The sequence below is a fragment of the Schistocerca gregaria genome, chromosome X (assembly GCF_023897955.1).
Source record: "Schistocerca gregaria isolate iqSchGreg1 chromosome X, iqSchGreg1.2, whole genome shotgun sequence".
Lineage (NCBI taxonomy): Eukaryota > Metazoa > Arthropoda > Insecta > Orthoptera > Acrididae > Schistocerca > Schistocerca gregaria.
Genome location: NC_064931.1, coordinates 609,756,543 through 609,781,027, shown reverse-complemented (window position 1 = coordinate 609,781,027; position 24,485 = coordinate 609,756,543). Strand labels below are relative to the sequence as shown.

At 45.9% G+C, this 24,485-nt stretch overlaps 1 protein-coding gene across 1 annotated transcript in view; it reads left to right on the top strand.

Moving 5' to 3' along the window:
- LOC126298239 (glutamate receptor ionotropic, NMDA 3A-like) overlaps nt 1-24,485 on the top strand; it is an 821,644-nt gene that overhangs the window by 375,510 nt on the left and 421,649 nt on the right. The gene's annotated exons all lie outside the window — the stretch shown is intronic.

Below are 24,485 nucleotides of genomic sequence, written 5' to 3'. Positions count from 1 at the left end.
CCCAGTCCTTTAATGAAAACGTAAATGTCAATATGGGGCTGTATAAGGCGTCAGAGGTTTTTTTCAGCGCCATACAGGAGAAACAGTAGGCAACAAGACCACATCAGAGTGTATTTGGAATGCACCCTCACAGTTGTATCCTTATTTTTATATAAATAATAGGATGCTGCAGAGAAAAGCACGATAATACTGTATATGTAGCTAAATTCAGATATATTTTTGTATTCGAATTTCAAATAGGCTTCTGACTGCCAAAACATAACAGCTGTTCAAAATGTGATGCATTTCTAATGGCGATACATAATCCAAAATTATATGCAGTAGAAGTTACAGGAAAGACATAACAGTATCAACTGTATCTCACAAAGGCGAAATATGACTGTGTTATTAACTGCTCTGGCTGATGAGAATCCGAAAGAGCACCAAACAGTAGCAAGGGATGTGCAACCCATGTTTGCCACATCTTAACTAAAAGTTGGTCAACCATTTTGCAATAGGAAATCGTGGACAGGTAACTACAGTACTCACGACTGTGGATCATATAAGGGATATATGTTTCAAGAATATCCTTTCTTTCAGTAGTGCCAGTTCTGCAAGGTTCGCAGGAGAACTTCTGTAAAGTTTGGAAGGTAGGAGGCGAGATACTGGCAGAAGTAAAGATGTGAGGACGGGGCGTGAGTCGTGCTTCGGTAGCTCAGATTGTAGAGCACTTGCCCGCGAAATGCAAAGCTCCCGAGTTCGAGCTTCGGTCTGGCACACGGTTTTAATCTGCCAGGAAGTTTCGATTAAGTGTTTCATGGAGTGAGAAAGGGAGAGGAGGGGTTTCAGATGAAGTTGGAAGGCCGCTCGGGATTAGCCGAGCGGTCTCAGGTGCTGCAGTTATGGACTGTGCAGCTGGTCACGTCGGAGGTTCGAGTCCTCCCTCGGGCATGAGTGTGTGTGTTTGTCCTTGGGAGAGTTTAGGTTAAGCAGTGTGTAAGCTTAGGGACTGATGACTTTAGCAGTTAATACCCATAAGATTTCATGCACATCTGAACATTTTTGAAGTTGGAAGCTGCTTGGTAAGGTACTTGGAGATAACTAACCCTCAAACAAAATATGTCCGCATAATCGCAGACAGCTGCAAGGGACAGGCAGAGAATTGTGCTTCTATTGCTTTTCAAAGATCTGTTGTTGCTACCAGGAGATTTGAAAGCGTCCAGCATTGTTTCTGTTGTGGTTGGCAGGAGAGCCAACACCGTATTGCTAAAGGAGGCCGAAATGCACGCGTCTCAGCTCACGCAGACTGACGTGAGGTCTGGAACATGAAAAGGGAATTAGAATTGAGAAAAACGGATGTAGCTGGTGGAATACTTTACTTTAATCCATTAATGAAGAACGTCGCTCGTGACAGTACATGATTCACAATATCAATGCTGACTGAATATGACGCCTTGCTAGGTCGTAGCAAATAACGTAGCTGAAGGCTATGCTAACTATCGTCTCGGCAAATGAGAGCGTAGAAGTCATTGAACCATCGCTAGCAAAGCCGGCTGTACAACTGGGGCGAATGCTAGGAAGTCTCTCTAGACCTGCCGTGTGGCGGCGCTAGGTCTGCAATCATTGACAGTGGCGACACGCGGGTCCGACGTATACTACCGGACCGCGGCCGATTTAAAGGCTACCACCTAGCAAGTGTGGTGTCTGGCGGTGACACCACATTCCTGCCCCGCAAATCGGCGTACGGTTGTGGCATAAGGCTTCCGCCCGCCGTGGGGAGGACCCCATGTTGACGTATGCGACGAGGTGGGGAGCCTAACAACAGACGAGGCTGTGCCACCCGTACCCTGCCATTCGGACCGCGGGGTGCTAGGAAACGCCTGAAAACCTGTTCCAGGGTGCACGCCAACATGTGGTGTATGCGCCCGTAGAGAGACAGGAGGGGCCGAAGGGTCGACCTCCATCGGGCCGCGGCACCCGACGGGCAAAGGCGACATATGGCCCGGAGCGGGCAAGAGTTCCATGTCGGAGGACAACTGGTCACGGGAAGCGATCGGCGGCGCGTGACCCAGGGAGGCGCCTGGCGGTTGCAGCGACGCGTCCACTGCGGGCGTCGCCAGCAGGAGAACAGGCGGCGGCGCGTCTCCATGGGGCAAAATGGAAGCCAGTGTCGGTAACACCTGGGACTGAGGCGAGCCAGTAGATGGGACCCCGGGGCGCTGACCGGACGGCACCGTATCTGAAAGCAGACGACGAGCGGCAGATCCCGTGCGACGACAGAGGCGCAGCTGATTGAGATGCCGACGCACCTCACCAGAGGCCCTCAAAACCAGATACATAGCGCGTCCGAGGCAGCGAAGAATGCGCCCGAGCCAACGCCGTGAACCTCGGTAGTGGCGATAGTAGACAACGTCGCCTGGAGCAAAAGCAGGTGTCTGCCGCTGCACAGGAACCTGATGCGGCGGATGTAGCAAAGACATCAAGGTTCGATGATGACGACCGTGGAGCAACTCAGCCGGCGAGCGACCATCGCGGGGCTGAGAGCGATACGAGGACAAAAAGAGCAATAACGCGTCCTCCCGAGGATGCGACTCTTTCAACTTCAACATCTGTGACTTGAAAGTCCTGACCAATCGTTCAGCGGCACCGTTTGACTGTGGCGTAAACGGCGCGGACGTCAGATGTTGAATAACATTGGCCTTGCAGAATGACTAAAATTCTGTGGACATGAATTGTGGGCCATTGTCGGAAACAATAGTGTGTGGAAGACCTTCAATGCAAAAGATAGCGGATAACGCTTGGATGGTGGCAGATGACGTCGTGGAAGACATCCAGACAACAAAAGGAAAATTGCTGAATGAATCTACCACTACCAACCATCGAGCATTCCATAATGGACCAGCAAAATCGATGTGTAAGCGTTGCCAAGGGGAAGTGGCTTTTGGCCATGCAAAGAATTTCCGCGGTGGTGCTGTTTATTGTTCGGCACACACCATGCAAGAAGAGCACATATTCGTAATCGCGGCAGCGATTCCGAACCAAGTACAGTGCTGATGAGCAAGTTGTTTCGTTCTCACTATACCCCAGTGTCCTTGGTGGAGAAGCTGTAAGATAGAGAGGACTGTAACGAACGGGGTACCACGACCCTGGACTGATCATTATCAGAACGCAACAGCAAAACACCACGTCGTACAAAAAGTCTCTCCTTGGGAGCAAACAATCGGCGAACCAACGGGTCCCCGATCCGTGACTTTGACAAGGGCCATTTCGTAGCAACAAAACGCAAAATGGGAGCGAGGACAGGGTCGGCAGCTGTGGTTGTAGCTACACAACGAAAATCAATCGGAAACGATTCAACCACTTCATCGGTTTCCGCATCAACGAACATGCAAGCAAGTTCGGAGGAATCGAATACCCTATCCTCAGCAACAGGCAAGCGGGACAACGCATCGGCGTTTGCAGTGGACCGATACAAGATACCATAGCGGTACTGCGAGAGGAAAATGGACCAGCGAATGAATTTCTGCGCTGTACGTGGAGGTACAGGTTTGTGGCCTGTGATTATGGTATAGTGACGACCATACAAGAAATCATGAAACTTTGTAACACCAAATACGAGAGCCAATGCTTCTTTCTCGATCTGTGAATAATTTCTTTGAGCAGACGAGAGCAATTTGGACGCAAAGGCAATAGGGCGATCGTGCGATCCATCTTTGTGCGCAAGCACAGCACCGATCCCGAAATCCGATGCATCCACCATCAACAAGAAGGGCTTCTGGGGATCGAATGGCGTAAGGCAAGTATTGGAAAGCAACGCCGATTTCAACTAGCGAAAGGCGCGTTCGATTTTCCGTCGTCCAGACGAACGGAACACCTTTAAGGCGTAAGCGATGAAGCGGAGTTAAAATGGAAGAGGCACGCGAAATATATCGGTGGTAATAATTTATTTTTCCCAGCACACTCTGTAGCTGCTTCAAATTCTGCGGCGACAGCAAGTCTTGTATGGCACGGAGGTGCGTTGGACTGGGATGTATGCCTTGGGCATTGAGTACATGTCCCAAGTAGGGCAAGTCCCGAGCAAAAAACACATTTGTCCTTCCGCAAGCGAAGACCATTTTGTCGCAAGACCTGAAATAATATTCTGACATTGGCCAAATGTTCTTCTTCCGCCTTTCCGGAGATCACAATATCGTCCAGATAATTTGCTGCAGTAGGGACCGACGCACAAACAGTTTGTAGATATTGCTGAAACAATGCAGGGGCGGATGCACACCCGAATGGCAGTCGTTTGAATTGATACAAACTAAGATGCGTGTTAACCACCAAAACGCGCTGGGATTCTTCATCCACCGGTATTTGCAAATACGCATCTGCGAGGTCCAACTTCGAAAAATATTTACCCGGGCACAGTTTGTCGAAAAGATCTTTCGGGCAGGGTAAAGGAAAAGTTGCAATCACTAGTTGTGGATCACTGTTGCCTTGAAGTCCACACAAAGTCTCAACTTTCCGGAAGCTTTTGGCAAAATTACTAAGGGTGATGCAGAGAGAGAAGCCTGCACACGTTCAATTACACCTTGTGATTCCAAATCGTGTAACGGTTTTGCGACCTCATCACGCAATGCGTGGGGAACAGTGCGCGCTTTGAAAAATTTCGGTTGCGGGTTGACTTTCAGTTCCAAATGTGCTTTATAGTTCTTAGCGCAACCGAGGCCCGGTGCAAAAATATCTGCAAATTCTTCACACAGACGAGAAACACTGTCTGAAGGCACAGTCTGGTTCACTGATAGGACCTGATTTACTATAGACAAGTTAAACAACTGAAATAAATCGAAACCAAACAAGTTCACTGCAGAATAAGAACGAAGGACGTAAAATGACACAAGTTTTGTTTGTCCTTTGTATGTTGCAAGAAGGCTGCACTGTCCTTACACAGGGATACGTTGACCTGAATAACTACTTAACTTAACATTTGCGGCACGCAACGGAGGTGTGTCCAGCAGTTTGTAAGTGTCTTGATTGATCAGTGAAACTTCAGCTCCGGTATCGAATTGGAATGGTATCACTTTGTCGTTAATGTCCAAGTCCACAAAAAGTTTATTGTCCTGCTGACGACAAGAGCGACTGTCTCGTACAACGTGAACTGACACTGGCACATAATCACTTGCGACTTGACGGGAGTTCCGGCGATGTCGACGCACACTATTTTTGGGACGAACACAGTCACTGTTAGAGAGAGTGGCACTGGACCGAGTGGAATGAACTACATGAATTTCCATGGGCGAAGTTTCGCGAGCCTGAGTAGCCTTGGTTCGATTCCGATTCCGGCGCGAAGCAAAGGGCCTGGAACGGTTTTGAGCTTCTGATCTGAGCATTTTCTGGTAAACACTCTGAACATGTCCTTTTTTATTACAATAAAAGCAAATAGCTTGGAGTGACGGGCAATTCTCACGCGAATGTTTTGTAGCACATCGCGGGCATGATTTGATCACTGCATTTGCTTGCCGGCGCGCCACACGGGGCTGAGAGCCTGGTGAGAGCGGCGCGGCCGGGCGCGAGGGCTGTTTACTGCTCCGTGCAGCTCACCCGGCGGGCCGGACAACCTGACACACTGCTGGCGAAGTTTCAAATGATTCCTGAGCAAAGTCAAGTGTGTCCTGACGATCCAATATGTCCATCACTTGTTGAAGGGAGGGATTTACTAGTTTCAAAATCTGTTCCCTTATACGAACATCAGAAACGTTCTGTGCAATTGCATCACGTACCATAGTATCTGAATAAGGGAGTCCACATTGACACTCAAAATCACAATCCCTAGTAAGGCCTTGCAAGGTTGCAACCGACTCCCGATTAGTCTGACCTGCCGTACGTTTTGCACGAAAGAAGATATACTGTTTCGCAACTACGTTGCCTGATTCTTTGAAATATGCATCTAATGCAGACAAAATTTCTTCGTAGGACAGAGCTGCTACGTCGCGGCGGGGAGATAATTTGACTATCACACGGTACGTACTCAAGCCGACGGATGAAAGGAGAAAAGGCTGCCGCTCGTTACCTTGAATTCTGTAGGCGGCGAGATGGAATCCACATTGGCGGGACCTCTCTGTCCAGCTTTCCAGTGCAGCATCAAAAGGTCGAAAAGTGGGTGCAATAGCGTGTTGTGGCTGCGTTAGCGGTGAAGCGGCTGCTGCCGCATCGTTTTGCATTGCACGTTGACCCTGGACGAGCTGTCCAAGTGCATCCAGTAAGGCCCGCGTCTGCTGATTCTGTAAGCGATAAAATTCGGACAATACATCTGGAGATAGTGGCGAAGCCATAACACAAGTAAATCAGGGCCATTTAGATAAGAACACTTTTACTCTCGTCGCCAATGTTGTGGTTGGCAGGAGAGCCAACACCGTATTGCTAAAGGAGGCCGAAATGCACGCGTCTCAGCTCACGCAGAACCGCACGGCCACACCGGCCGGCCCATACCATCACGCCGGGTGATACGCCAGTATTGCGATGACGAATACATGCTTCCAATGTGCCATCACCGCGATGTCGCCAAACACGGATGCGACCATCATGATGTTGTAAATAGAAAGTGGATTCATCGGAAAAAAATGACGTTTTGCCATTCGTGTACCCATGTTCGTCGTTGAGTTCACCATCGCAAGCGCTCCTGTCTGTGATGCAGCGTCAAGGGTAACCGCAGCGATAGTCTCCGAGCTGATAGTCCATGCTGCTGCAAACGTCGTCTAACTGTTCGTGCAGATGGTTGTTGTCTTGCTAACGTCTGCATCTGTTGACTCAGGCATCGAGACGTGGCTGCACGATCCGTTACAGCCATACGGATAAGATGCCTGTCATCTCGACTGCTAGTGGTACGAGGCCGTTGGGATCCAGCACGGCGTTCCGTATTACCCTCCTGAACCTACCGATTCCATATTCTGCTAACAGTCATTAGATCTCGACCAACGCGAGCACCAATGTCGCGATACGATAAACCGCAATCGCGATATGCTACAATCCGACCTTAATCAAAGTCGGAAACGTGATGGTACGCATTTCTCCTCCTTACACGAGGCATCACAACAATGTTTCACTAGGCAACGCAAATCAACTGCTGTTTGTGCAGGAGAAATCGGTTGGAAACTTCCCTCATGTCAGCACGTTGTAGGTGTCGCCACCGGTGCCAATCTTGCGTCAATGCTCTGAAAAGCTAATCATTTGCATATCACAGCATCTTCTTCCTGTCGCTTAAATTTCGCGTCTGTAGCGCGTCATCGTCGTGGTGTAGCAATTTTAATGGCCAGTAGTGTAGAAGACGCCGAGTTATCCCAACCCCCAGAGCATGATAATTGAGACGACTGTGTGGCGTTGGGGTGACTAAACTCGTCGTCACTGCTTCCACTAATGAATACCATTGCCTTAGAGGGCCAACAACAGTCATATCGATTCACGACTATCGACATCGGTGCCATGTGGCCGCGCGCGATGCTGTCGTTGCTAAGCGACCATCTTTATGGGCCCGACGTTCACGTGGCTAAAAATGGCTCTGAGCTCTATGGGACTTAACATCTTAGGTCATCAGTCCCCTAGAAGTTAGAACTACTTAAACCTAACTAACCTAAGCACACGACACATATCCATGCCCAAGGCAAAATTCGAACCTGCGACCGTAGCAGTCCCACGGTTCCGGACTGAAGCGCCTAGAACCGCAAATCCACCGCGGCCGGCAAAGGGTTCACGGGGCTTTTTTTTGCAAGAGTTATACGTTCTTGGCTTTCTGGAAATCTTAGGATATATGACATACATATCACAGGCGTCGGATACGGGCAGTGGCGTCGCAACATTTCTCAAAGAAGGCTTGTTGCCACCGACTTACGTTATCCACCGAATGTGAGGAATGGCGCGTGTGGTCCAAAGGATACACCTCGTCAATGTTTATACACCGTCCGGTGCCAGGAAGAGGCGTGAACGTTCACTATTCTTTACGGATAAATTGACGCAATTATACCACCTCAGGATAGTCGATATGGTGATCGGGGGTGATTTTAATTGTACAGAACCTCCCAAGGACCAAATTCCTCACCATTCAACGTTCCCACCACTCGGCAATGCCATTTGCAAGCTCGGATTGGGAGACGCCTGTGACATTATCTATACTCATACACCGGGTTTCACGCACTTCGCGGAATATGCGTCCAGCAGAATTGACAGGACATGTACCTTCAGGTCTCTTAGGGATGCAGTCACGGCCAGTGTGACTACATTGCTTACGTCTGCACCATCACGCCTAGACGCCAACGGTTGTGGCGCAACCGCAGCCTGTGGAAATTTAATATCGCTCACCTCACCTTGACGGAATGACAAGCGGCGGTGGGAGACACATGGAAATGGTTCAAATGGCTCTGAGCACTATGGGACTCAACTGCTGTGGTCATTAGTCCCCTAGAACTTAGAACTACTTAAGCCTAACTAACCTAAGGACATCACACACATCCATGCCCGAGGCAGGATTCGAACCTGCGACCGTAGCAGTCGCACGGTTCCGGACTGCGCGCCTAGAACCGCGAAACCACCGCGGCCGGCGAGACACATGGAGACTACGCCTATGACGATGACGACCGTATACGTCTGCTTTACAATGGTGGCTGTAAAGCCGAGCCTTCGACCTACCCTGAAGACGTTTAGTAGGGAAGCGGTGGCATGGAGGCGCAGCACTAGACAATTCCAGTAGGCCATCCTCAGCGAGTGTTCTGTTATACCCCCATCACCGGATCACCAGATGACTGTGAACCGAGTAAAAACGAAGATTGTGACTTTGATGAGTCAAAATTTGGAGGGGACCATCGTTCATACGCTTCAACAATCGGAATCGTCAACAGCCGTCCATGTACGATATAGTCACGGAGCGAAAGCGCAGACACAGGACTTTGATCCATGAGGTGATGATGAAAGATGGCGATTGTCAAATCACGCATACAGACACAAGCAATGAACACTTTATCCGTTATTCTGATCTATACGCGGAGAAGAGATCTGATCCAGAGATCGTTGCTGCTTTCGCTAGTTTGAACCATGGCACGGTTACTATGGAACTCCATCAGGAACTGCTAAAACCGGTAACTCAGTAAGAAGTGTTGGATACCATAGGTAAAGAGGCATCCAATAAGACACCAGGACCACATGGGTTACCCCTGGAGTTTTAGAGGACGTTCCAGAGGCTACTGGACAATTGTATGTTATGAGCTCATGAGGCGAGACGTGCAACTTCTGTCTGCCTTTGTGGAAGTTGTCATCATCCCATTCCGTAAATCGCAGACGATCATGTATTAGCCCCTAGCTACTATTAACTCCGTTGAACAGTGATACGGAAATCTTGACACGCTTACCGCCAGCTGGAATTCGGCGTACGACATCTCGTGTCTTACCACTGGATCAGGCACGGGTGGGTATGAGGCATAATATCCACGCCGCACTATGCCGCTTCAGAGATCTGATTGCCCTCACCAATGTGCATCGTGTACTGGGAGCGCTGGCTGCAACAGACTTTAGTCAAACATTTGATCTCGTCAGTCATATGTACGTAACTGCTGTTCTTCAGAATATACATTACCTGGGCGCTTTCGTCGAGGTTGTGCTCCGTCTACTACGCGGTGCAACTTCGAAAGTGCTTGTCAACGGTAGACTGTCGAACACCTTGCGGATTCGCTACTTTGTTGTACAGAGATGCACCTTATGGACGAGAGTCTACGCTTTAGCATTAGAACCTTTGCTGTGCGGTCTGCGACACCGCCTCACAGGATTGTTTTTTGGTGGCAAGGTTTTTAGGTTCACTGCATACGCAGATGATCTGATGTTAACTCTTCGTGACAAACATGACGTCCGCAGAGCCGTGGTTTGGTTGGCCACTTACGTGAAAGCTTCGGGAAGCCATATAAACGTACATAAATCAGTGGCCTTGAAATCGGCACTGGGATGACACCTGCAAGCGTCGTCCTATTCAGACTGAGCGATAAAGTCCGCAGTCTTGGTATCGACTTCACAGAAGACATCTCACGCACGACGACACTTAATTATCGGAGCATCTTGCAATATATCCACGTCTTCGAGCTCTGTACCTTCTTTAATGTCTATCAGTCATCACGAATTCCGCATGTAGAGCAAACGCTACCGATGTCGAAACACATACAAGGGATAGGCAAATTAATGTGGACAGTGGTAGTAATGGGATGGTTGTGTTTGATGGTCAACAGCGCAGGTAAGACATGTGTCATGCTGGACTATGCGTGTTCAGTGCGGACTAGACATCAGTCCAGAATTTTTACGAGTAGTGCACTCTTCGTATTTGCATTCAGATGCTGAGGCCTTCAAGAGCAACTTTTTCAACAGCCATGGCAGCCTACAGAAAACATGGAAAGAGATCATCACGTAAACTTAAAAGTGGGCGCGAATCAAAACTAATGACAGAGTTCGTCGTACGCTAACACAAATTGTGTCAAAACGACACAAAACTACGGCAGCTAAAGTGACTGCAGAGCTCAAAAGCCATCTTCGAGATCCCGTATCTATACACACAGCGAATGTTCATGGGCGAGTTGCTATACCGGAACCATTAGTGATGACAACCAACGCAAACAAGCGCAAAACATGGTGTCGGGAGCATGAATCCAGTACAGATGATCAGGGGAAACACGTCATATGGTCCGACGAGTCAATGTTTTCGTTATTTCCAACATCGAGCCGAGTTTACGTCTGGAGAACGTCGAAAATGGTTCAAATGGCTCTGAGTACTATGGGACTTTACGCCTGAGGTCATCAGTCCACTAGAACTTAGAACTACTTAAACCTAACTAACCTAAGGACATCACACACATCCATGCCCGAGGCAGGATTCGAACCTGCGACCGTAGCGGTCGCGCGGTTCCAGACTGCAGCGCAAATGGGATCCAACCCCTTATTAATAAACCGTTCTAACTAAATACAGGTGTTCACATTATTTTTCCTATCCCCTGTAGCTCATAGACTCATGGACGTATTCGGTTCATTTTTCAGCGCTGGAATGATATTTAAGGTTTGATACGACTCCCTCACTCTTCCTAAAGAACCTGGCCGACTTGAACTTGTCGATGTTCACGATCGAGTGGTGTTTCTATACGTTGGCATGAACCTCAAGCTTTGGCGGTGATGCCCGACCAGTCTCTCGAGCTTTCTGATGGAGGCCCTGACACCATCTTCCCTTGACCCCTCTGGTGGCGCTTACTGAGGTACCGTTGCCATTTTCGGACTTTGGGAGGTTTTACGTGGAGTACAGCTACCTTCCGGACGTTCTTCCTGTCTCTCGCTTACTAACGGCCAGTGACATTTATTGCAACGTACACTTCCACCGGTCTCCTAAAGTCGTCGAACTGACATATCCGGGCCGGCCGCGGTGGTCTCGCGGTTCCAGGCGCGCAGTCCGGAACCGTGCGACTGCTACGGTCGCAGGTTCGAATCCTGCCTCGGGCATGGATGTGTGTGATGTCCCTAGGTTAGTTAGGTTTAAGTAGTTCTAAGTTCTAGGGGACTAATGACCACAGCAGTTGAGTCCCATAGTGCTCAGAGCCATTTGAACCATTTTGACATATCCGACTGTGCACTGGAAGGTAATATGGTGCAAAGTCGGCGCGGTAACGCTAGATTCAGAAGGACGTTCGACCTGTTACGTGACTGTGAACAAAAAGCAGATTCCTCTAGAGAGACTCCAAATGATTCATCTTGCCGATTCCCCTTTATGGGTGAATTGCTACATTCAGGATATGGAAGAATGCCGACTACATTGTGGGCCGGCAGAAGAGTTATGGTAATTTGTGCGTCAAATTTTGGCTCTCATTTTGCGAATGTCGCCCACTTACGTCGAGTCCCGCACTCCCCTCTGCCCGGACGCTGTTTATTATCCGAGGACGAAACACAACGCTGGCATATGGATCGGAGATCACGCGATTCATTAATTGTTTGGAGATGGTGTTATAGGACACATGGAGTTGTGGAACTACTTAAACGATCGCCATTGCGCTATTGTGAAGAACCCTAAGTACAGCCAATACTTTTCGAACTTCTTGCGCCCTATCTGGATGATTCATGGCAGGAGATAAATTTGATACATCCACATGCAGGTGATTGAACAGATAACGGTACCTACACATGTCATTACGGTACCTCCACATGTCATGAAGATGGTTCGGCGGCTTCCGTGGATTATCGACGTTGCACGTCCGTGTTCCAGAAGTGTTACTTTGCATTTGTTTCCTTTTTTACACGCAAGTAGTACGTATGACTTCTTCTTTACAAATCTTGGCTACCGGGACAACTCATGGGAAAGACAGATTTATTTTTTGTCAATAAGTAATTGAACATTCTCCTGTGGCATTCACACCTTTCGTATGTTCCCCTTTGGCGATGGAAACGTGGCGAAGCCTCGTAAAATGACCCCTGCCCACTTTGCTCCCGGGACCATAACATTTTCCTTTTTTCTTAAAAGAAAAGAAAAGATTAACAGGAGAGCTGGAAAAAAGTAAACAGGAGACCTTAGGTTCAAGTCCCAGTTCGGCACACATTTTCGCTCGACACCGCTGCTTCTGCATAAAATTCCGATACAGCTAGTATCATTAGTTCCTTCCCTTTCCTTTCTCTCCTTTCCACACCAGTTTCCACAAAATGTTGTACTGGTATTTTTGTCCGGAACTTTTTTCAGTTTAGATGCAATAACTGTAGCAATTTCACCACTGCTGCCAGCCAATATTGTCTAACACTGTCGGGCACGGCAGTGGCCACTATTCAGTGAACTGCTTATTGTTTTACCTTGAGCTCTGGCTTTAATTTAATTTGATTTCATATTCAGTACTACAAACAATTGTAACATGTGAACATGAACGTCACCGTTACGCGCATTCCGTGCGTCGTTTCCATCAGACAAAGTCATCAAAATGTAGTACGAGCTCAAAATATTATCAGAACAGTGTGAGATCTTCCCCCGCAACTTTCCACTCCTAGCGGAGGTAATGGTGCTTACCCCTTTGTTCCATACCTAGCACATTGCTGTTCCTTAACAAAAGTTAAACAAACTATACAGTCTGCCCACGACGGCGCTGCGCTTTAAGGAACGGTGCGGGCAGGCAGTGCTGTGTAGTACTGGCAAATTCACGTGTCATACAGATAAATCAGGATGACAGAAATGACGCGTGGAAGTAACGGTGTTTCGGGAAAGTGCATTATAGCTCTTCACTCATGGTCATTCACCGCCAATCACAGTATAATGAATCAATACACTGCTAATAACACAGTGCCACCCACTAGTTAGTTTGCATACGCTGGCAGTTGTTTCAACGACGTCGGGTTCCGGTACCTACCTATAAATACTGGATCAGAGGCGGGGGCAAATTGTGGCTGCCAGACACTGAAAAGCGATTTATCCCAACCGTTTTTCAGTTGTTCAACTTCAGCACAATTCTCATTAAATTCAAGGGAAGCTTGAACATCAGGTAGTTGAATGGCTTCTGTTTCCTGCATTGCCACTGGACAACGCGAAGATATCATGATTTATAGTTGTGTGGCCATAAACGGAAGTTATATAGAACGGTGCACCCGATGAAATAACTTTATACTTACCGACCAATGAATAAATAGTATTTATATGCCCTTCTGCAGCTTCTTGGTAGAAGCACTCCATATTCCATATTTAATTTTGAATAACAGCTTTACTGTTTTTGTTCCACTGATTTTTGTTTATTTCTAACTGACATGAAACTTCCTGGCAGATTAAAAGTGTGTGCCGGACCGAGAATCGAGATTGGGACCTTTGTCTTTCTATTTCTAACCAGTTGTCGGCTTATTGGGCGATCTTCAAGAAAAAACAATCCCGAAGATGCCCCAATAAGCCGAAAACTATTTAGAAATAAACGAAAATCAGTAGAACAAAGACAGTTTACTTGTTATTCACCCCTACCTAATAAATAGTAATTATTCCACAATTACATAAGAGATTTATTTTTTCGTTTTGCCCTGCTGCAGCTTGAGCATCAGGTAACTAGATTTGTCGTTTTCTTTATAATTGTTCATTGAGGCTGAAACAAATCCGAGGTTGAAAAACCTGTCTGACTATTTTCTTTCTCTTCCTCCTCTTTCTCTTTTTTTCTTTTCTCTTTATTGTCGCACATGCATCTGACAGGTAACAGGGCTGGGCGATGACTGTGATCTTTCTTTACTTTGGCATTGGCAGATGCTTTCTGCCGTTGTCGCGAAGGGAACGTAGGAACAGGGATAGGAAAGAACAACAGGTTTTTTTAATCTTATTAATCAGCTTTCCGTTGTTTATTCAACTTGGCGTATCAGTGGTGCTAAAAATTGCAGTTTCTGAATAAAAAGTTTTATTGTAAAAATTTCCATGGCGTCATAGGACTCATGGATTTGTAGAACTGCTTAAACGATAGCCCTTGCGATATTGTGAAGAACCCGAAGTACAGCCAATACTTCTCGAACTTCTTACGGAGCACCTTCCACAATCTGCCCCGTAGCTGGATCATTCATGGCAGGAGGTAAATTTGATACATCCGCATGCAGGAGATTGAACAGATAACGGTACCTATACATGTCATGAAGATGGTTCGGCGGCTTCCGTGGATTATCGATATTGCATGTCCGTGTTCCAGAAGTGTTACTTTGCATTTGTTTTCTTTATTTTACACGCAAGTAATATGTATTCCTTCTTCTTTACAAATCTTGGCGACCGAGACAACTCATGGGAAAGACGGTTTCATTTTTTTTCAATAAGTAAATGGACATTCTCCTGTGGCATTTACCCCATCCATATGTTCCTGTTTGGCGATGGAAACATCGTGGCGAAGCCTCGTAAAATGAACCCTGCCCACTTTGTTCCCGGGACCGTAACCTTTTCCTTTTTCTTAAAAGAAAAGAAAAGAAAAAGTGAACAGGAGACCTGGAAAAATGTAAACAGGAGACCCTACGTTCAAATCTCAGTTCGGCACACATTTTTACTCGACGCAGCTGCTTCTGCATAAAGTTCCGATGCAGCTGGTATCATTAATTCCTTCCCTTCCCTTCCCTTCCCTTCCCTTCCCTTCCCTTCCCTTCCCTTCCCTTCCCTTGCCTTCCCTTCCTTTCTCTCCTCTCCACACCAGTTTCCACAAAATATTGTACTGCTATTTTTGTCCTGAACTTTTTTCAGTTTACAGAATGAGATTTTCACTCTGCAGCGGAGTGTGCGCTGATATGATACGGGAAGAAGTAAAGCTGTGAGGACCGGGCGTGAGTCGTGCTTCGGTAGCTCAGAAGGTAGAGCACTTGCCCGCGAAAGGCAAAGGTCCCGAGTTCGAGTCTCGGTCGGGCACACAGTTTTAATCTGCCTGGAAGTTTTTTCAATTTAAATTCAAAAACTGTAGCAATTTCACCACTGCTGCCAGTCGGTACTGTCTAACACTGTCTGGCACTGCAGTAGCCACTATTCAGTGAACTGCTTATTCTTTGACCTTGAACTCTGGTTTTAATTTCATTCGATTTCACATTCAGCACTACAACCAATTGTAACATGTGAACATAAACGTCACCGATACGAGCATTCCGTGCTTCGTTTCCATCAGACAAAGTCTTCAAAATCTAGCACGAGCCGAAAATGTTATCAGCACAGCAACTGGATTGTTAAAAACAAAGTAAATCAAGCAGTGCTCGTTTAATGACGATCTTGAGCAACTGTCACTTGACACTAGAAGCGCTACAGCACTGTAGAGCTAATAACCTTGTCGCCGAGTGGTGTCCATGTTGCAGTACTTCGACTGGCCTGTTAGATGGCGCTCGGTGGACTAATTAATTTATGCATACATAGAACTGCAAGTCTAAGAGTGCCTGCCATGTCCAATCTTATGTTGCTAGAGGTTTAACTATAATATTTCTGACTGGGCAGCAATGACCTTCATTATGTGGCGATAACTGATGAATGTTGCCATCTTTGGACATGTTCTAAAACCCAGTGTGATAAAAAATTTGTTTCCCAATTGCAGTCTGATATTTTCCATGCGAGCAATCTGGGAGATCCAAGTCCTGGAGAGACTTGGGTCCCCCATGAGACTTGGTCCCCGGAGATTTTGTCCCCTGTCCTCCCTCTCATCGCAGCTACTACGGTAGTCCGTGCAGCCGTGCAAAGCTGCTTTGCAAGCGTGGCTTAGTGGTTACCCTATCTTCCCAGTAAGCAGCAGGCCATGGTTAGAATCTCGCCTTTGGAAGACATTTTTATTCGTCGCTTCAGTCTGCATATATACTTCCGTTTATGTTTCTTAACTTGTTTTCTTATTTTATTTACTGCTTTAAATTATCCCAACCAGGGATAATTACCCACTGAGAGTTGAAATGAAATTTTCTGAGGGGTAAAAATTAAACGATTCGATTCTGTTTCACTCACGAAAATAAATTATTTTCGAAAGATCATTACTATTATCACAATCTGGTAATACTGTAGTACTGATTATGTAAGTTATCAATCATTACTGACCTCCAGTAATAGCATTAATAAGATGCAGGTTACAGGTTCCGCACATAGTCTACCCACTACACACGTATGTTGGGCTTTGTCCCGTGCATGGCTAATGACGAAAAAGAAAAGTATACTTAACTAACACTAAATATCTCAAGACAATGTTTTCTCCAAGTTGTAGATAGCAACTGCAGAAAGTCAAATGGTTAAAATGGCTCTGAGCACTATGGGACTTAACTTATGAGGTCATCAGTCCCCTAGAACTTAGAACTACTTAAACCTAACTAACCTAAGGACATCACACACATCCATGCCCGGGCAGGATTCGAACCTGCGACCGTAGTGGTCAAGCGGTTCCAAACTGAAGCGCTTAGAACCGGCCGGCTGCAGAAAGTCCAGAAATTGCTTCATTACTCGCTCAGAGACAATTAAATGAATTAATTGACAGCACGACACAACAGTAACTACATAAGGGATACTATAGTGCTGCTCGCAGTGTTATTATTATTATTATTATTATTATTATTAGAGTGGTCAGACACAAAGCATTAACAGCCTGAAGTCGTTCAATTTCTGCCATTTCAGAGGTAAGGAGTGCAGTAATCAAGTGGTTTACAATTAGTAAGTATGGTGCAAATATCTGAATCTGTTTGAGTTTAAATGGGGTTGCAGCGTACAAGCCAAGCAAGCCGCAATGGACAGGAGTAATGCAGGGGAAGTATGTTTCGTAACAAGTGTCTACCCTCACTGTGAATAGTTAGCTTTCTTATCTGAAAAGTGGTTGTGGGTAGCACTTGCGATGCACACAGTTTAGTTACGTACTAAAGTTGGTTATAATCTGGGGTAGGGGAGGAGGGTGGGGAGGTATGGCAGGGGTAACAGTTAACGTCTGATTGCACTCAGGATTAATGGTCTAAGAAAGCTGGTATACAGCAGCTGCAGTCAGTTGTATAGATTAATGAGACAAAGAAATGTGTACTATTCAAGTAAATGATGATACCAGTTTTGCGCCATTATATCAAATAATTAACGGAACACGGACATAAAGTCATTTAAAAAGTTTAAGGAGGACACCCTCGCCTGCCCTCGTAGCAAGGCTGCTGCTAAGTATTAATAACTTTCATCGCTGGACTAGTTCAATGTGTTAAGCGAAATGAAAATAGATAGTAAAAGAAGGAGTCAACAATGGGAAGCTACCGTCAGAACTAATAACATGTCATATGTAAAAGCACAACTGTCTTGACTTCTTCCTTAACAGTGAAATAATGAAAATTCAGCTACTGTTACGTATGCAAATTATATTGGTATCCAGAACTCTACCTGTATGTTATAGCGACACTATGTGATCAAAAGTATCCGGACCCATGGCTGAAAATGACTCATGAGTTCGTGGTGTCCTCAATTGGTAAAGTTGGAATTCAATATGGTGTTGGCCCACACTTAACCTTGATGACAGTTTCCAAACTCGCAGGCATACGTCCAATTAGGTGCTGGCAGGTTTCTTGGTGAATGGCAGCCCATTCTTCACGGAGTGTTGCACTGAGGAGAGTTATCGATGTCGGTCGGTGAGGACTGGCACGAAGTCGGGAATCCGAAACATACCAAAGCTGTTCTATAGGATTCAGTTTAGGACACTGTGCAGGCAAGTCCATTACAAGGATGTAATTGTTGTGTAACCAGTCCGCCACAGGCCGTACATTATGAACATGTGCTCGATCGTGTTGAAAGATGCAATCGCCATCCCCGAATTACTCTTCAAATATGTGTGAATTCTTAAGGGACCAAACTGTTGAGTTCATCGGTACCTAAGCCTACACACTACTTAACCAAACTTAAACTAACTTACGTTAAGGACAACACACACACCCGTGCCCGAGGGAGGACTCGAACCTCCGATGGGGGCAAATTGCTCTTCAACAGTGAGAAGCAAGAAAGTGCTTACAACATCAATGTAAGCCTGTGTCGTAATAGTGCCATGGAAAACAACAAGGGTTGCAAGCCCCCTCCATGAAAAACACGACCACACCATGAAACCACCGCCTTCAAATTCTACTGTTGGCAGTACACACTCTGGCAAATGACGTTCACGGGGCATTCGCCATACCCACACCCTGCCATCGGCTTGCCACTTTTTATACCATGGTCCGTCATTCAACACAACCTTTTTCCACTGTTCAATCGTCCAATATTTACGCTCCTTACACCAAACGAGGCGTCGTTTGGCACTTATCGGCGCGATGTGCGGCTTACGTGCAGCCGCTCGACCATGAAATCCAAGTTTTCTGACCTGCCGCTTAACTGTCATAGTACCTGCAGTGGATCCTGATGCAGTTTGGAATTCCTGTGTGATGGTCTGCATAGATGGCTGCCTATTACACATTACGACCCTCTTCAACTGTCGGCGGTCTCTGGTACTCAACACATGAGGTCGGCCTGTACGCTTTTGTGCTATATGCGTCCCTCCACGTTTCCAGTTCACTATCACATCGGAAACAGTGTACCTGTGGATGTCTAGGTGTGTGGAAATCTCGAGTACAGACGTATGGCACAAGTGGCACCCGATCACCTGACCACGTTCGAAGTCCGTGAGTTCCGCAGAGCGCCCCATTCTGCTCTCTGACGATATTTAATGACTACTGAGGTCGCTGATATGGCGTACCTGACTGTAGGTGGCAGCACAGTGCACCTAATATGAAAAACATATGTTTTTGGGTGTGTCAGGATACTTTTGAGACATAGTGTATAACAAAAATAATGACAAGTGGCCAGTGATCTCTTTTAACAATGATTCTCATTCTGAAACAACAGAAGCACCTGGTAATACTTAATCAGATTTTTTTCATAATGAACCATGGAAACTCTCAGGAACCGTTACAACTAATTCCAATGTTCCAGAAATAGTCCTTACAGTGTTACTCTAAACAGACTACATCATTTAACAAAAAAGTGAATTATTCAGAAGACATGTTCGGTTGTCGTTGTCGCTTCGTACATCTATACACCATAGACGTATATGTAAATGATTCGAGTTGCGATTCTCTTTAGAACTGATACCATAGAGTAGTAGTGTTGTTCGTGATTAGTGTTGTTACCTGGCATTGTGGGGTATATAACGGGCGTCAACAGCTTCAGATGTTGAGTGATCCTGCCTCGTGATAACTGGGTGTTGTGTGATGTCCTTAGGTTAGTTAGGTTTAAGTAGTTCTAAGTTGCAGGCGACTGATGACCTCAGACGTTAAGTCCCATAGTGCTCAGGGCCATTTGAACCATTGTGGGTATCCGTGTGGCTGGCTGGTCGAATCGTTCAGTATCCAGATTTGTGCGGCATTCAGATTTGACAGAGTCCCGATGTGACACCGTGTGGGAATGGTTCAAAAATGGTTCAAATGGCTCTGAGCACTATGGGACTCAACTGCTGTGGTCATTAGTCCCCTAGAACTTAGAACTACTTAAACCTAACTAACCTAAGAACATCACACACATCCATGCCCGAAGCAGGATTCGAACCTGCGACCGTAGCAGTCGCACGGTTCCGGACTGCGCGCCTAGAACCGCGAGACCACCGCGACCGGCGTGTGGGAATGTGAAGACAGGCATACTCATCAACCAGATTACGGTCGACCACGTCTCACCAACACAAGGGAGGAACGCCGCATTGTGCACCAAACACACAGTAACCCCTTCATATATGCGCCTACCGTCCGAGAGCCAGTAACAGTCTCTCTGCTACACTTTTGTGTTATTCCGTACCATTTGTCTGAGACTAGCAGCTGCCTGATTAGGAAATTACCATCCCATGCATTTGCTGTCATTAACACTACAACACAAACTGGTGCATTTTGAGTCGTGCCAACTGTAAGTCACAGCTGGTAATGACTGAGGGAAATCTGACGGCACACAAAATCCTTACAACAATTGTGAGCCAATTTGATTCAGAGGAGGGTATTACAGCTCTATGACACACTTCCCATTCGAAGTGGGATACAGTGCTTTCAGCCAGGTCAGAGGAGATGCATAATCATATTTATAAGTGAGTTCGTACTCCTAAGTTCGTTATACATTATGTGATCGAAAGTACCCGGACACCCTCAAAAACAAACGTCTTTCATTTTAGGTACATTGTGCTGCCACCTACTGCCAAGTACTCCATATCAGCGACCTCAGTAGACATTAGACATCGTCAGAGAGCAGAATGGGGAGCTCCGTTGAACTCATGGACTTTGGGTGCCACTTTTATCATACGTCTGTTTTCTAGATTTACACACTCCTAAACATCCATAGGTCCCCTGTTTCCGATATGATAGTGAAGTGAAAACGTGAAGGGACGCGTACAGTACAAAAGCGTACAGGCTGACCTCATCCGTTGAGTAACAGATACCGCCGACAGTTGAAGAGGGTCGTAATGTGTAATAGGCAGACATCTAACCAGACCATCACACAGGAATTCCAAACTGCATCAGGACCGACGTCTATACCTCTCCTCAGTGCAGCCGTCCGTGTAGAATGGGCTGCCATTCCCGAAGAAACCTTCCAGCACCTAACTGAAGGTATGCCTGCGAGAATGGAAGATGTCAGCACGGCTAAGGGTGGGCCAACACCATATAGAATTCCTGCATTAACGATGGAGGGCGCCACGAACTTGTAAGTCATTTTTAGCCAGGAGTCCGGATACTTTTGGTCACATAGTATATATTTGCCTCGATTTTGTACACACTGACATAACATCACTTACCCTCTCAAACAATGAAATGTCAATTAATTTTCTCTTCCAATTCTGGGTGTTTCATTTTTTTGTCTGGCAGTGAATTAGTGTAATCTTTATGAGTGTTTAGTAGTACGTGACTATTAGGAAACAAAAATAGCAATGCTAAAAATTTCGTGTATAAATGCAAGGGAGTGGTGAAAAGTAATGCTTCAGAATTTTTTATTCTGTTCTCAGAACCGATTGAGATATTACGTGCCGCGGATATTACCTGGTCGACTTTTTGGCTTCGCAGACGATAGTTGCAACTGTCTACCCCTACAAGGTTCCGAATTGAAGCGTGTAACATGGCGATATATAACGCAACTATGTCGGTTTGTGAGAAACAGAGTACTGTAACCGACTTTCAAACTGCAGAGACCGTGCTTCGTATTTAAATCCACAGGAGAATGGCAGCTGTGTACGGTGATGACAGTAGTAACATCACTAATGAGCTACGATGCGTTGTCTCGTAATGAAGAAAACGGTGGTGCTAACCTCAACGGCTGTGAGCGAGCTCGGAGCGGACGACCACGCACGCCAACCGACGAGACTCAAAGCAATCGGACTGATGAACTCATCAAAGAAAATCGTCTCGGATAACACAGACACAGCTCTCAGATAAGTGTGGCATATCACGAGAGCATGTACAGGCCATAACTGCAGAAAGGCGGTACAGAAAACTGTGAGCACGGTGGATGCTTCGAAAGCTCACTCCTCACATGAAATTGAGGATATTGGACATCTGTCCACAGTTTCTTTTGTGTTTTGAGCGTGAGGAGGATCGGTTCCTTAGTAACTTTGTGACAAGTAACGAAAGCTGAGCTCACCATTTTGACCAACAAAACAAGAGAACAGCGTTGGAGGTCTGCCGCAAAGGAACACCGATGCCACAAAAGTTTAAGGCCACGCCGTCAGTGGGAAAAGTCATGCTCAGAGGGGTACGGAATGGGCAAGCGGTGGTGTGTTTGGAATTCATGGCTGAAGGCACCATCGTAATTTCTGCAAGGCTCTACGAGATGGTGAGAAAACGGAAAACACGAATTCGTGGAGTTGGTCCAACAATGGAGCAGCCTCTCCTTCAGCATGGCAATGCCAGACCAAACACGAGCGCTGAAACATCTGCAAAATCCCTCTCCTATGTTTCAGTGTCATCTATCGTGTTCCGTACAATCCCGACTTGGCTCCATCCGATTTCTGTCTGTTTCCTACATATAAAGAAAACCTTTGAGGATTTCGCTTTTCTAGAGATTGAGCGGTGCAAGCAGAGGTGAGATTGTGGCTCCGTTAACAAAGTCAAACATGATACAGTGATGGTATCAGGAAACTGGTCTCGCCTTTGGAGCCATGTGTTCTTCACCAGGGTGGATATTTTGAGAAATAAATATGTAAATATGAAGGATAAAGATGTAGAATGTTAATAAAGTTTGTTTCATTTAAAAACTTTAAGAGCTCTCATATAAAAATTCGGAAAAATTACTTTTTAGCACGCCCTGGTATATGATCTCATCAACCTCTCACTGTTAATGAAAGTGAGCATTTAGTCTGCTGCAGAAATTCTAATAGGATCACTGGGCAAATACAGCAGCATTTAAAAAGAGGCCCGTTGGAGGTTCCTTCAGATGAAAAGTAAAGTAGCGAAACACATTGCATGCATTTGTCCAGAGTGCAGTGATTACTCACAGTGTCTGTATTGTTCGTGAACAACTCAATAAACTGTTCAAATGTGTGTGAATTCCTAAGAGATGAAACTGCTTCTCTGCCTCGTGATGACTGGGTGTTGTGTGATGTCCTTAGGTTAGTTAGGTTTAAGTAGTTCTAAGTTCTAGGGAACTGATAACCATAGATGATAAGTCCCATAGTGCTCAGAGCCATTTGAACCATTTGATGATACTGCTGAGGTCATCGGTCCCTAGACTTACACAGTATTTGAACTAACTTATGCTAAGAACAACACACGCACCCATGCCCGAGGGAGGACTCGAACCTCCGGAGGAAGGGGACGCGCAATCCGTGGCAGGGCGCGTCAGACCACTCCGCACGGCCGCGAACGACTTACAGAGTCACAAGGTTCTGTCAAAGTGTTCATTGAGTGCCACCCTGTGTAATCTGTTGTCTTAAGTTTACAAGAAGACTCTCTTTCCTTTTACTAGAGTCAAATGCCACATGAACAAGGAACAAATCATAGGTTGAAAATAGGCCTGATACGAGAAGACAAGTAACATCATACATCTTGAGATTTTTACTAAACCAGATATTCGTTTCATACTCTTCTTACCTACACAAAAGGTAGTGTGTGGTTTATATAATGTGATTTTTGAGAATTCTAAGAATGTTCGGAGAGTAGAGCGTGACGTATTCGTATGAAATCGACAGTTGGTGTTTACACTTATGAGTTCCATAAACTTTGACTATGTTATTTTGCCCGCGTAATCTTTTCCTGTTGAGTGTAGTATTTTTATATAATTTCCATTAAATGTCCATGTTCTAACGTTGTGTTTTCAGTCACGAACTGAAGCGTGTTACCTTATAGAAGAACAGATTCGAAATCTATATGTCCATTACAAAATAAGTTCGGTTGGTGACAATTGTTTGTTTCCCTCAAATATGTCTTTTTGTCCAGTGGATATTACTATATGTGATGTTTTCAATTTTATTTTCACTTGCAGTTGTTGTAGGCTGAAAATTTGTTTACCAGATTCCCATGTGAATTCCTTATCTAATATAACATATCAATTTAAGTTATTTAAATTACTAAGTAGTTCCATTTTAGAATGCTGTTTCCTAAAATTTATCCACAGTTGAAAAGCGTCTAGACTATTGTAGAGGAACTGGAAACTATCTGTTGTTATGTTGGGCGAACTACAACGAGAAAAGCACTTCAGATACGCAACGCATTCGATTGCTGTCCACCTTTACAGGTGCTACAGTTTAATGTGCAATCCGAAACACATGTCGTTCCTGATGACTCATCAAGTCGTGGAGAGGTGAAGACTTGATTAAAGATAGACTGAACATTTTTGTGATCCGACCTGGAGTCGATCCTGACCTCTCTGTTTGCAGGCACGTGCTCTGCTGCTACTTCTTTTGACCCGACATGAACTACCGGTCAAGCTGCCTCAGTGCGACAGGTATCTCCTGTTGGAAAGACTTCAACAGCTCGTGCCACGTCAAAGCATGTACGTAATGGGAAATTCTGCCGCTCGTCAGCAGCTCGAGTGTACACCGTATAAAGGCACCCAGTACCGAAACTGTGAC